A 12599-nucleotide genomic window follows, 5' to 3' on the forward strand; every position below is an offset into this window, starting at 1 on the left:
AGGTTACCCAGCCAGGAGATGGGCCTGACGTGTCTGCTTTTGCATAAACCAAGGCATTGCAGACTCTAGTTATTTAAAAAAGAAACCAAGTTATTAATGCCTGTTACTTACTGTAGATAAATTTAAATTCTGAAAAAATTTATTATCATTGGTGATAAATCAGCAGTGGAGTCTGTTGGTTATTTAATAAAACTGTCACAAAATGGAAGAGACTTGATAGGAGAAATTTGTATATAAGCTATAATCTAAACTGTAAACATGTTTTTTTAATAAAAAAGAAGAATCCATAAAATGCAAATAAATTAAATTGATAGATTTTATCCCTCAAAATCACTTAATTTAGGACAGTCTTGGACAGACAGCACTGAAGTTAGGTTAAAAGTCTAGTTAGTAGAAACATTCTTTTAAGGAAAACAATCATCCTATAAGAAGAATATGGTGTTTAAACAATAAGCCTTGCACAAATACGATTGGTTATTTCAGTGGTTATCTTTCACAAGCTATCAGTCCTTAGAAGTCCGTCCTTCCTGGTAATTCCGAATCATGGAAAAATTCGTCCCTATTGCCATTTTCAATCGTAGAAAAAGACGGCAGAAAAGAGAAACCCCAAGTCAAGAATTCCTAATTTAAAAAGTTACTCAAGTTACTCAAGCCTAATGACTCCATTTAATGTGGTCTAGACACGACTCACATACAAAGCAAGAGTATTTCAGGAGAAGCACAGAAAAGTTTTGGAGTTCCTTGCAGTTCACTCCAGTAAGCCCTTGGCATCTGCCACCCACCCCATGCTAAAACCATTTGATCTATAAGGCATAGAATAAAAATCTCTCAAGTTTCTATTTAATAAAATTGTTTTTAAGTTTTTTTTTAACTTTGAGAACATCATCAAAAAAGTTATCCTCCAATAAACCAGAGTTTCTACACTCACGTTGCAGAGCTATTTTCATCCTCTAAATTGCATTGGCCCAATTCTCCTCTGAGCGATGTTACAATAATGTGTTCCATGGATCTGCACAGGATTTTCTGCTTGAATCAAAATAATAGAAATATGGCCAGCAACCTTATCTAAGCTGTGTCCGAAAATAAATGAAGGCAGAAACCCTCCCTCTTCGTAATGAGCGCGTGAGACTTGATCTTGCTACTCAGGACTCACAGCTGTGCCCTTGGTTCTCCTGGTTGACTGCTCACTTCTCTTTACATGATGATTTATGAATAATTCTTGTCTACCGAGAGAGGCAAGTCTTGGCTGCTAGCACGAATTTAGTCTAGCTGCATGCACGGATTGTCTCCACACAGAAGATTCTGTGTCCTTAAATACACATTTGAAAGAGCACATTGAATATTTAGTTGTTTTACTGTTGTCTGTAACTACCTCTTTGCACATTTTAGTAGCCCTCTAAAACGTCAGCAGGAAACAGCCAAAGCTACCAATCCATTCCCTACGCCATTTTAAGAAATAGTGCATAATAATGAAGACTTTAAAGAGCATAAAGAATAGAGAGGAACTACATTCATGTATTACACACACGCACACAAAAATAGGTATCTTATACATTTTATTGTACAATCATACATTTGTACTTTTTATTGAAAATGTTGTGCTCTAGAACTCTTTTTTTAAGAGACGTCAAATTATGTATCAAACATAAGATGCTTCCATTTAAAAATCAGATTAGAAGAAAAACTTGCAGATGCCCTTAAATATTTTGAGGAGTTTCTGGAGCTGAAATGTGTAATGTGTTTGCAACTTCATTTTCAAAAAGGTCATTAGAGGCTGGGTAGACATGAATACTTCTTGATTAAAAAATTGATTAACAGGCATTGTGGAAAGGAGGCGGCAGCGTCCCGGGCGGGTGGGAGATGCACCAGAGGCAGTGGTGGCGGCGGTAAGTCCTCCCGGCCACTCACAGCGCTGTGGAGCAGCGTTCCCAGCCTGGCCTCGGACCACGGTGCCCCTCCTCGAGGCCTCCCGTCAGCCTCCTCCAGGCTTCTCGTCCGCCCGCCTCTCCCCCGCGCGCTGGCCGGCCTGGCTGCTCTCTCTGGCCCCAACGGAGGGGAGGGCTGGGCCAGCAGGCCGGTGGGGCAGGCTGGTGACGATGCAGAACTTCTGCGCTCCCCACAACTGCACGCGGAAGAGCACGCAGTCCGACCTGGCCGCCTTCGGATTGCCGAGGGACCCGGCCAGGCGCCAGAAGTGGGTGAATTGTAGGAGAGGAGACTTAGAAGATAAAACACCTGATCAGCTAAATAAACATGATCAATGAGGTGCCAAACATTTTGAGCCGTCCAGGGTCTGTAGAACTGGTCCTTAGAGGACAGATCTATGAGATAATGCGATACCAACAATATTTGCTCTTACTGGTCATTTGAACAACCCACCTAGTAGACCCAGAAAACGAATAAAAGAATTGTTGATGAAACTTCTGAACAGGAACAAAAACATACAGAAACCAACAACAGCAATGCCCAGAACCCCAGTAAAGAAGGGGGTGAAGGGCCAGATGAGGACATTTTACCTCTAACCCTTGAAGAGAAGGAAAACAAAGGATACCTAAAATCTCTGTTTGAAATCTTGATTCTGATGGGAAAGCAAAACATACCTCTGGATGGACAGGGGGCCGATGAAATCCCAGAAGGTCTCTTTACTCCAGATAACGTTCAAGCCGTGCTGGAGTGCTGGATAAATTCTGGTCAAGAGGTCCTGAGAAAGCAGTTTGAGACAATAGCAGTTAACACGTTGTTTTATTAAAAAACACAGCAGAGGCAGATGCTAGAGATCTGTGAGAGCTGCATTCGGGAAGAAACTCTCAGGGAAGTGAGAGACTCACACTTCTTTTCCATTATAACTGACGATGTAGCAGACATGGCAGGGGAAGGGCACCTACCTGTGTTGGTGAGATTTGTTGATGAGTCTTGGTGAGGTTTGTTGATGAGTCTCAAAACATAAAGGGAATTTGTAGGCTTCTTGCCTTATGAAGCTGATGCAGAAGTTTTGGCTGTGAAATTTCACACTATGATAGCTGAGAACTGGGGATTAAATATGGAGTATTGTCATGGCCAAGCTTACGTTTTGTCTACTGGATTTTCTTCCAAAATGAAAGTTGTTGCTTCTAGACTTTTAGAGAAATAGCCCCAAGTTATCTACCCACTCTGCTCTTCCTGTGTCTTAAATATGTGGTTGGTAAAATCAGTACCTGTTATGGGAGTATCTGTTGCATTAGGAACAATTGAGGGAGTTTGTTCTTTTTTTCCATCAATCACCACAACTGCTTTTAGAATTTGACAATGTAATTTCTGTTCTTTTGCAGAACAGTAAAGAAAGGGGCAAAGAACTGAAGGAACTCTGCCATTCTCAGTGGACAGGCAGGCATGATGCTTTTGAAATTTTAGTGGAACTTCTGCAAGCATCTGTTTTATGTTTAGATGATATAAATAGTGACACAAATATTAGATGGAATAACTGTGTAGCTGGCCGAGCATTTGTACTCTGCAGTGCAGTAACAGATTTTGATTTCATTGTTACTATTGTTGTTCTTAAAAATGTCCTGTCTTTTACAAGAGCCTTTGGGAAAAATCTCCAGGGGCAAACCTTTGATGTCTTCTTTGCAGCCAGTAGCTTGACTGCAGTACTGCATTCACTCAATGAAGTGATGGAGAATATTGAAGTTTATCAGGAATTTTGGTTTGAGGAAGCCACAAATTTAGCAACCAAACTTGATATTCAAATGAAACTCCCTGGGAAATTTTGCAGAGCTTACCAGGGTAACCTGGAATCTCAGCTAACCTCTGAGAGTTACTATAAAGAAATCCTAAGTGTCCCAACAGTGGAGCACATTATTCAGGAACTTAAAGATAGAACCTCAGAACAGCACCTCAAAGCTCTTAAATGCTTATCACTGGTACCCTCAGTCATGGGACAACTCAAATTCAATACATCGGAGGAACAGCATGCTGACATGTATAGAAATGACTTACCCAATCCTGACATGCTCTCAGCCGAGCTTCATTGTTGGAGAATCAAATGGAAACGGGGAAAGACATAGAGCTTCTGTCCACCATTTATGAAGCCCTCCACCTGCCTGACATCAAGTTTTTTCCTAACGTGTATGCTAAATGACCTATTGCCAAAGGTCCTGTGTATTCCTTCTGTGATGAAGGTTGAGAATGAGCAGTATGAAAATGGATGAAAGCATCTTAAAGCATACTTGAGGAACGCTTTGACAGACCAAAGGTCAAGTAACTTGGCTTAGAGTAACATAAATTTTGATATAAAACATGACCTGGATTTATTGGTGGACACATATATTAAACTCACAGATAATTCAGAAACCATGGAAAATACCTAAGAGACTTTTAAAAATAGTCTTCCTTATATTTGATATTTGGAAGGAAAGCCATAAGGTGTATGTAGGCCTTAATCACTTAATATCTTTGCCTATAGGACTCCATTGAATACATTAGCCATTGATAATCTACCTGTTTAAATGGCCTGTTTGAACCCTCATGCTTTGAAGACCTGTCTATTCTTCCAGAACAGAACATTGAAAGTGTCATCTTTCACTTCCGCATGATCTCTGCGGGTGGCACTCTGCAATTGTTTAAGTCATTTGAGACACAGCATTTATTATCACTGTGGATCTCTTCTCCTTGGGTGTTGAGTCACCAATTCTTTGAAGAAACATATTTTGAAGAGGTATGAGAGGAAGGAATACATTTTATAAAATGTTACAGTGAAGCCCACAATTGACCTTTGACTAATAGGAGTTTTAAGTATGTTAAAAATCTATACTGGACAGTTACAAGAAATTACCAGAGAAAGAGAAGCTTGTGAGCTCACCAAACGAGGATTTCAGGGTAGATTTTTATCTTTCACAAATGAACTTAAAGGAACAAATGACAGTTAAAGTTTGAATGGAACAGCCTGCTGTTGTTCCACATCTAGTTGTTGCTGTTTATATTCCTTTGTGGAGCCTACATCTTCCTAAGCTTTTTAGTAAGTATATGGTGAACACCTCTGTTTCATGGTTAAGACAGAATCAGAGGCTATGGATACTGACAACTGATTTATCTTTTTTTTTCTGTCTTTTTTCATGACTCTTACCTACTGCCTCATCTTGATTTATAAGCAAAACCCGGAAAACCTACAAATATAAGTGTTTTGGCTTATCTAGAAAGATATGGAAAATATTGCAGTTATTTTTTGGTGAAGAAAATAAACTATAATTTATATCAATCTAAATAAAATGCAAATTTTGTTTTAAAAATTTGATTAATAAATCTTGATATCTTAATCAGATTATAGGACCTTAATCATTTCACATTCATTGGGAAATAAAGCCGAGCATGTTTGATATCTTTTAAAGGTTAATATCATCTTCCTCCAGTATTGGTTGAAAGGATGAAGATAATGTAAATCATCAAGCACAGTGCTTGATACATAATGGATAAAGCAATGTTTATCTTACCTGCTTCCTTTCTTTTTCTCCAAAAGGTCATCGTTGCAGAAAGATAAAAGAAATATCCACACATCTTTCCTACCTGGGTGGGGTCAAGGATGAAGTTTAGGAGGCCAAAGTTGAGTGGTGCGGATCAGGATTCCAGAGATCACAGGAAACACCTAGAGCACAGTCAGATATGGTGGTGGGTTGGAAACCGATCAATTAGAGTCCATAAAGCACCAGGATGAAAAAGGTGACCAAAAGGTGATAATGAGCTAAGTCAAGGACACAGCATCCTTGAACAACTGGAGTCTGGAAACTCCACTTCTAGAAGGCAAAGGCAGAGGTTGTTTTGAAGACATCTACAGCCTCATGCTATGGTGTGAATGTCAGCGTCCTCCAAGACTCATGTTGAAGATGGGTTATTTTAAGAGGTGGCTGAGTTATATTTGCTCTTCTGTCTTGAATGGAATAACCCATTCACAGATTAGTAGACTAATGGGTTATCACAGGAGTGGGTCTGTTATAAAAGCCAGTTTGGCATTTTCTTGTCCTCTTGCCATGTGACACCCTGAGCTGCCTTAGGACCCTGCAGAGAGTCCCCACCGGCAAGAAGGTCCCTATCAGATGCAACCCCTCAACCTTGGACTTCCTAACCTCCAAAACTGTAAGAAATAAATGTCTTTTCTTTGTAAATAACCCAGTCTCGTGCATTCAGTTACAGCAACACAAAACAGACTAGGACGTGTAGAATGGAAAATCCTATGGGAACCTAGCCATTATGAGCTGGAGGTGAAGAAGAGAGTAGATGACAGAGATTGATAACGTAGCAGGGATGAAATCATCCCATCTTTCCCAGTCCAGGGTGTCCAAAGCTATTTTTGTCTGGCTCCAAAAGTATTTTTGTCCTACAAGTATAGGAACTTCTCTCGCCACCCTCTGCACCCACACACACCAAGTTTCCAGCAGTCTCCTGGACTACACAGGGAAGGGGTACTCATAACCCCATAGAAAGACTGAATGATTTGGCATGGGAGGTCTTGGAGACCCTGTAACCTATTGATTCCATGATATAATGGCTGGAGAAATTGCCAGGTGAACTCTCAAATCCAGGCTGGTGATGGTCCCACTCAAGTGGCAGCAGACATTTGGTAGGTGAGGTTGCAATTCACAGGTTGAGGGAGACTGAATTCAGGAAATAGAGAATAAACTCACAATTGTTGCCTTCAGGCCACAGAGTCTGAATTGCCTGTGTGGAATGATGTTGCTATGAGGAATGTATTCATATACCTAGTTACCATATCACTCCACACAAACTATATCACTCCACTCCATATAAACTAGGATGGTTCCTATCCTAGTTTATGTGCCCTGGAACCGTCTGCCCTGCAGACTTATTACAGGACTAAGTTCAGGAGCAACTTGCTATGCTCATTCTCCATCCTATCCCCTGAACTTCTTCCTGCCTTTGCAATCCTCTTCAGTGTTCAGGCACAGGAGCATGTCTTTCTGCTTGTTTTTCATAGTAAACTTTAATAGCCACAGCACAAGATTCACTGGAAAGAATTTCAGCTTCATCTAGGCTAAAGACATTATATAATAATATTTATAAAGGCAGGCCAGGTGTGGTGGCTCACACCTGTAATCCTAACAGTTAGGGAGGCCAAATTGGGAAGATCACTTGAACTCAGGAGTTTCGAGACCAGCCTGGGCAACATAGTGAGACCTCATCTCTATAAAATAATAATAATAATAATAATAATAAAACAAAAATATATATAATTATAAAGGCAGATGAAACATATTCTAAACCCTTCACTCTCTCCAAATGGGAATGATTTCTAAAATTTCAAGACTAGCAAACACATAGTTCCTTAGGAAAAGAAGAAAAGTGACTATTTTCTAACAAGAACATAACCAAAGGGGGTATTTGGTAATTGTCAAAGACTAAAATCACTTTGCCTGGGAGAACAGGGCATGGATCTCAAGCAGAAAGTTCAGAAGCCAGAGCCAGGATCTCTTAGATCTCTTTGAATGCAGTCGCAATAAACACTATCTTCCTGGAGCTCAGGGTGGGAAACACAGAACTCCCATAAACAGAGACTAACTGGACAGCCTTGCACCATTCCCAAGGCCACAAAGGAACTACAGTGGCCATGGTTTGCAGTGGCCATGGTTTCTGGTATGATCCCCTGTACATGAAGGTGAGTGAGGTCATGCCATTAGCAGACACGGGGAGGAAATACATCACTATGCAGGAGCATATTCTGAGCATAAATATATCACTATGCCGGAGCATTTCTGAGGATAAATATATCAACACTATGCAGGAGCATTTCTGAGCAAATGCATCCGGGCGTGGACCTGGGAAACAGGCTGCGGCTTTCCATGAAAGAGAACCACAAGAGGAATGTACAGAATGTGAGCTCACAAAACAAGAATCCTAAAAATGTTTAAGAAGATAAACATTATGAATAACAGCGAATGGAAGAGTTTACACCAAAGGAAATAGATGAAGTCAACCTGAAAAGTATCCCAAGATAAGTATCTTTAAAATTCTTAAAGTGTTTAGGAATGGAAATGTAAAACAAAAAGAAGCAGGAAAAATATTTTAGGTTCACACCTACACAGAGTGAAACTTCCAAAATCAATGGTAGAGAATAGAGAAAAGATCCCAAAAGTTATTAGAGAACACACAAAAAAACATAAATCTGATTGAGATTACATGTACCTTTGGAAATGTGGAATGTTGGAAGTCAATACATGGTTACTCTGATTTTAGAATTTTATAGCCAGCTGAAGAATCATCCAAGTGTCAGAGTGGATTCCTGACAACTTCATACAGGCCATGTTTTAAACAGAGTTTCATTGACAGAACAACTTAGAATGGACTCTATCAAGAGAAAGAAAAAGAAGTCTAAAGAATGAATTAACATGTGGTAGCCGGGCATGGTGCCTCACACCTGTAATCCCAGCACTTTGGGAGGCAGAGGCAGGCAGATCTCTTTGAGCCCAGGGGTTTGAGACCAGACTGGCCAACATGATGAAACCCCATCTCTACCAAAAATACAAAAATTAGCCAGGCGTGGTGGTGCACACCTCTAGTCTCAGTCACTGGTACGGCTGAGGTGGGAGAATAGCTGGAGCCTGTGAGGTGAACGCTGCAGTGAGCTGAGATCACGCCACTGCACTCCAGTGTGGGCGACAGAGCGAGACCCTGTGTCAAAATAAATAAATGAGTGTGTGTGTGTGTGTGTGTGTGTGTGTAAAGAATTAATGGTAAGCAAAGAAATTAGTAAACAAATATTAGTGAATCTAAATGTGTATCATTATTAAAAATTATTACAAAATTGAGTATCATTAGTTATGAGCTGGAAGATAAACTTGGAAGTTAGAAGGTAAGATGAGAGTGAAAAGAAAGTATTTCAACTATTTTGTCATATTTGTGAGGAAGACTGAGGTACAGAATAGCTTTATGTTTAACTAGAAAAAAAACACATCTTAAATTTTCATTAACTCTAATTATAGAACATAGAATATAAATATAGAAATGGAAAATTATAATATAGATTATATATTATATATATTATGTATATATTATACATATAAATATATTATATTATAATTATTATATATTATAAATATAGAAATGGAAAATTTTTGAGACAGAGTCTCCTGTCTCCCAGGCTGGAGGGCAGTGGCATCGCCTCACTGCAATCTCTTCCTCCTGGGTTCAAGTGATTCTCATGCCTCAGCCTAAAGGGGTAGCTGGGATTACAGGTGTTTGCCACCATGCCCAGCTAATTCTTATATTTTTAGTAGAGACAGTGTTTCACCACATTGGCCAGGCTGATCTCAAACTCCTGACCTCAGGTGATCTGCCTGCCTCGGCGTCCCAAAGTGCTGAGATTACACAGGTGAGCCACCACACCAGGCCAGAAAATATAACTTTTTAAACAAATAGAGGGAAATGAAACAAAGAAAACTTCACCTACACAATTGGATATAAGAAGAGAAACAAAGATAATATTAAATTGCAAACACAAAATAATATAAAAGAAATAAATTCAAGTATATTTGCAGTTGTAGTACAGGTAATGGTTTTAAACTGCCTCTTAAAAAATTCTCAGAGTAAAGATATATCTAGATATAGTATGTAAGAGACACTTAAAACAATACTACCCCAAAAATTGGAACATAAAGAATTTGGAAAAAGAGATTAAGACAAATACTGACCAAAATAAATTTATATATCTTTCCAAAAAACAACTTAACGTGAAAAGAATTAGAAGCTGCGAAGATGGCAGAGTAAGGTGTGCCATTGTAAAATGGCCTCTGGGCTGGGGGCGGGCAGCCCCCGGGAGGCTGAGTGCCAGGAGTGTCTGTTGGACCCTGCCAGGGAAGAAAAAAAAAAAGATCGGGCAGAGGAAAGGAACTAACCGAACATTCTTCCTCCCTGCCTTACAGAGGGGACTGGTGATCTACACTAAAGCAAAGCGTCATGCGCGTCCGTGTGAAGAGACCACCAAACAGGCTTTGTGTTCCTTTTCACAGGAAGAACATCTTCCTTGACATTTAGGTGTTTTTATATTCATCTCAAAAACAAAATTCTGAACTCAGGACTTGGTGTGTCCGGAATTGGTGGGTTCTTGGTCTCACTGACTTGAAGAATGAAGCCGCGGACCCTCGCGGTGTTACAGCTCTTAAGGTGGAGCGTCTGGAGTTTGTTCCTTCTGATGTTCAGATGTGTTCCGAGTTTCTTCCTTCTGGCCGGTTCGTGGTCTCACTGGCTCAGGAGGGAAGCTGCGGACCTTCACGGCGAGTGTTACAGCTCTTAAGGCGGTGTGTCTGGAGTTGTTCCTTCCTCCTGGTGGGCTCGAGGTCCCCGCTGGCTTCAGGAGTGAAGCTACAGACCTTTGCAGTGAGTGTTACAGCTCATAAAGGCAGTGTGGACCCAAAGAGTGAGCAGCAGCAGGATTTATTGCAAAGAGCAAAAGAACAAAGCTCCCACAGTGTGGTAGGCTACCCAGCAGGTTGCCACTGCTGGCTCAGGCAGCCTGCTTTTATTCTCTTATCTGGCCCCACCCACATCTTGCTGATTGGTAGAGCCGAGTGGTCTGTTTTGACAGGGCGCTGATTGGTGCGTTTACAATCCCTGAGCTAGACACAAAGGTTCTCCACGTCCTCACCAGATTAGCTAGATACAGAGTGTGGATTGGCGCATTTACCAACCCTGAGCTAGACACAGGGTGCTGATTGGTGTGTTTACAAACCTTGAGCTAGACACAAAGGTTCTCCATATCCTCACCAGACTCAGGAGCTCAGCTGGCTTCACCCAGTGGATTCCGCACCAGGGCTGCAGGTGGAGCTGCCTGCCATTCCCGCGCCCTGCGCCCGCACTCCTCAGCCCTTGGGTGGTCGATGGGACTGGGCGCTGTGGAGCAGGGGGCGGTGCTCGTCGGGGAGGCTGGGCCGCACAGGAGCCCACGGAGGGAGTGGGAGGCCCAGGCATGGCGGGCTGCAGGTCCCGAGCCCTGCCCTGCGGGAAGGCAGCTAAGGCCCGGCGAGAAATAGAGTGCAGCGCCGGTGGGCCGGCACTGCTTGGGGACCCAGTACACCCTCCGCAGCCGCTGGCCCGGGTGCTAAGCCCTTCATTGCCCGGGGCCGACAGGGCCGGCAGGCTGCTCTGAGTGCGGGGCCCGCCAAGCCCACGCCCACCCTGAACTCCAGCTGGCCCGCAAGCACCGCGCACAGCCCCGGTTCCCGCTGGCGCCTCTCCCCCCACACCTCCCTGCAAGCTGAGGGAGCCGGCTCAGGCCTTGGCCAGCCCAGAAAGGGGCTCCCACAGAGCAGCAGTGGACTGAAGGGCTCCTCAAGTCCCGCCAAAGTGGGAGCCCAGGCAGAGGAGGCACCGAGAGCGAGCCAGGGCTGTGAGGACTGCCAGCACGCTGTCACCTCTCATTGGCAAGTGTCTCTATGTTGGCTCCTAGAGTGGGTAGTCCTGCTTCTTTTACCCGGTTACTTTCCCTATTCTTGAAATGTGGCTATCACTTCTCTACACATTACCTCCGTGATTTGGAATGGAAAAGGCCACTTTTCTTTTTGTTCTGCCTCTCAAATTCAACACAGAGGAGCTCCTAGGATTCCAGTTATACTGCTAACATCTCCAGGAAAAAAGAGGCAACTCGCATGGGTCTTCTGCTGTTTGCTTAATTATAAAGACATCATTTTGCAAGCTAAAGGCTGAGTTTCATTTGAAACAGGTGCTTAGGTGGTGGTATTTGTGAATACTTTTCATTCCAAGCAAGAAGACTGAAGAAGTAGCAAGTATGGGTGACTTCAGGGTTTAAAAAAAAGTCTTCCAGTTTCAGCCACTGCCATGATAAGCACAGCTGAGACTACAGCAGTAAATTCCAAATATGTGTTTCTAATTTAACGTGAAAGATACTAAAAATTTATATTTGTATATTTAAATCCTGGTTCATCCTGTGACATAGATTTACTGAATAAGAACAAAGACCCAATTTTAAACAAAAACCTAGGCTGGGTGCAGTGGCTCACACCTGTAATCCCAACACTTTGGGAGGCCGAGGCAGGCGAATCACCTGAGGTTGGGAGTTCGAGACCAGCCTGACCAACATGGAGAAACCCCATCTCTACTAAAAATAGAAAATTAGCCGGGGGTGGTGGTGCATGCCTGTAATCCCAGCTACTCAGGAGGCTGAGGCGGGAGAATCGCTTGAACCCGGGAGGCGGAGGTGGCAGTGAACCCAGATTGCACCACTGCACTCCAGCCTGGGCGACAGAGTGAGACTCCATCTCAGAAAAATAAATAAAAAAAAAAACTTTGGACATAGAGCAGTCAGGGGCGGAGAGGGGAGGATGAGAGAATTTTCCATAGAACTCCTTTTCCTTAAGAAAAAGAAGCAAAAATGCCTCATGCAGTGCCATTTGACTTTATGGTGTTTCATATTATACAGTTACATTTTTTTGTAAACACATAAGATTAACTCTTCCTGCAACCCAAGGTGGATACTTGGATGTGTTTTATTTTTTTATTTTATTTATTTATTTTTTGAGGCAGAGTCTCACTCTGTTGCCCAGGCTGGAGTGACTGGTGTGATCTCTGCTCACTGCAGTCCCTCTCACCTGGGTTCAAGC

General features: G+C 42.3%; 1 pseudogene; it reads left to right on the forward strand.

Annotated features, from left to right (window-relative positions):
- Positions 1 to 2096: 2096 nt before the first annotated feature.
- On the forward strand, positions 2097 to 5518 carry LOC129041641 (52 kDa repressor of the inhibitor of the protein kinase-like; annotated as a pseudogene).
- Positions 5519 to 12599: the final 7081 nt, after the last annotated feature.

The sequence above is a fragment of the Pongo pygmaeus genome, chromosome 1 (genome assembly GCF_028885625.2).
Source record: "Pongo pygmaeus isolate AG05252 chromosome 1, NHGRI_mPonPyg2-v2.0_pri, whole genome shotgun sequence".
Classification (NCBI taxonomy): Eukaryota; Metazoa; Chordata; class Mammalia; order Primates; family Hominidae; genus Pongo; species Pongo pygmaeus.